Source organism: Gadus morhua, chromosome 2 (genome assembly GCF_902167405.1).
Source record: "Gadus morhua chromosome 2, gadMor3.0, whole genome shotgun sequence".
Classification (NCBI taxonomy): domain Eukaryota; kingdom Metazoa; phylum Chordata; class Actinopteri; order Gadiformes; family Gadidae; genus Gadus; species Gadus morhua.
Window position 1 is genome coordinate 10,463,603 of NC_044049.1, and position 2,500 is coordinate 10,466,102.

General features: G+C 44.0%; 1 protein-coding gene across 2 annotated transcripts in view; it reads left to right on the forward strand.

Moving 5' to 3' along the window:
• Positions 1–2,500, forward strand: part of znf385c (zinc finger protein 385C) — a 130,839-nt gene that overhangs the window by 41,186 nt on the left and 87,153 nt on the right. The gene's annotated exons all lie outside the window — the stretch shown is intronic.

Here is a 2,500-nt window from a genome sequence, read left to right on the forward strand (position 1 = left end):
CATTTCCTCGCTTGGTGTGACTCTCCTCCCTCTCTCTCCCCGTCTGCCCTTTCCGTCTTTTTGGCAAAGAGGCGTGGCCAGTATTCAGGTGCCCAGAGTGGTATAAGTGGCGCTTAATTACATGGCAACAGGTTGCACTCCTTGGAATCGGCCGTGGCAGCGCCAACATTTGCATAGGCCTAATTGTGGAGTGGATGTTGGTTTACAGAGGTTCTGCATCCAGGCTGGTGACTATTTATTATTTTTATCAGTGTTCTTTTGTTGAGGTTGATGAAAGCTTCTCTTCAGCACAGCAGGGGCCCCGGCAAGAGGCGAAAAAACGATTTGGCCAATCACACAATCTAAATGTAATGTCAGGAAAGAGTTGCCGTAGCACCGTTTGGTTGCTTTTCTGTGTTCAGTGTGCATTTTGAGTGCTAATGACCATAAGTATGGTCTATTTGAGGAATTTTGAAATATTTGGTAAATATCAGTTCAATAGGCATAAAAAAGTGAGAACCATGTCTCGCCAAGGTTTCCTTGAAGGCAAGGCACGGCAAGTTTATTTATGCAGCAAGGTTCTGACGCAAGGGATAGGCCTTTCGTGGTGCTTTCCAAAGTGAAAAATAACATGTCGAAAATATGAAAAGGATAATCATTAAGATAGAAAATAGAAGAATAGGAGAAATGTAATTCAAAAGCAATATAATTTGTTAACGTTTGAAAAGTACTCAGCTTTAAAATATGAGACATTGATATGCACGTTTTATTAAAATGCGAAAAACATGCGTTTTTTGAGCCCTGATGAAATGATATTGTTGAGGCAGGCAAGACTTATTCAGGAATTTTGTTCATGATTTGGGGTGCATGAAACTGAAAGGGTTAGTAAACCCTAAACTCAATTTTCCAGGAGAAAATGGTTCTGTTTGGGTCACACACTGTGCTGGTGAAGAAATCCATGATACTTTTGACTTGAGTTGTTAAACCCTTGGGAATACTTTCCTACTCTTTTGGACAAAAAATGGTTTGATAACACTATAGGCACAATGTGTAAAATATCGCTTGCCCCATTAAATAATATAATCAACATTTCCAGATAATGGGGTGGATAATCGATTTCGTAGAATCCAACTATCAGCCGTCATGGTCCCGACGATTTCTTCACAATCTAAAAACAATTTCCTTGATTTGGTGCAGAAGGAGAAGAACAGAAGGAAGCCACTACTGGTGACTGGCCTGAGGACGTGAGCTTATTGACGACAAGGATCCAATCAATCGTCTTTGTTTGGCCATGCTGCGCAACGAGATGAGGAACATGGTTACTCAGCAGGAAGCATTGTCATGAAAAAAGATCAATATTACAGCCCTTCACATCATCTGGTTCTCATGATGTCACCTGAATGCCAAACCCGTTGTTTCCTGATATGCAGATGGGGTCCGGGAGTTTTCTGACTTATAATCTTTTGAGATGTATCTGAAGTAGATAAATGGAGACCTTTGATGGTCTCGTGAAGGCCTTATATTTACGACTATCTAATGATCCATAGCAAGGAGCAAAATTATGCCAGCTTATTAGTGTGCCACGATGTGCACCCATTCAGTGGAACATTGATATTACGGGCAGATGTAGATTGGGGTAAAACCACGTGTGGGGGAATCAAATTGCACTTGTTGTTCAAAGGATTTTCTGAAATGTTTGTAGGAATTCCAAAAAGGCTAGGAACCACTGTTTCAATGTGCATCCATGCATGGCCATTTACTCGGGTTTACCCTTGTGTGTGTGTGTGTGTGTGTGTGTGTGTGTGTGTGTGTGTGTGTGTGTGTGTGTGTGTGTGTGTGTGTGTGTGTGTGTGTGTGTGTGTGTGTGTGTGTGTGTGTGTGTGTGTGTGTAGGTGTGTGCACCACAGAAGGAGAGGTGGCAGAGCGGCTCTGTTTACATGCTCTGAAACTGCCGTGGACAGTGGAGCATATGATGAACAAGCCTGGTAGAGTTTGACGCTGAAAGAGAACATGAATGGGTTGATGTAGGAATCCCGGCAGGGCTGACGGCTGAGCAGCATGCGCATTGTCTCCACGCTAGGCTCTGTTGTTCTGTTGGTCTCATTGTGCAGCGGGAGACATGGATGCAGCAGGGCTAGGGTGAGGGAGGGTTTGTGTGTGTGTTTGTGTGTGTGTGTGTGTGCATCATGCTTGGGTGTGGTTGTGTGTTTGTGTGTGTGTGTGTGTGTGTGTGTGTGTGTGTGTGTGTGTGTGTGTGTGTGTGTGTGTGTGTGTGTGCGTGCCTGCGTGCCTGCGTGTGTGTGTGTGTGTGTGTGTATAATGCTTGTGTGTGTGTGTGTGTGTGTGTGGGTGTATCATGCTTTGGTGTGTGTTTTTGTGTGCATGATGCTTGGGTGTGTGTTTGTGTGTGTGTATGATGCTTGGGTGTGTGTTTGTGCGTGTTTTTGTTTGTGTGTGTGTTTGTGTGTGTGAATGTTTCTGGGTCAGATTCCCTCTGACATGCAGTCACAATCACACAGCC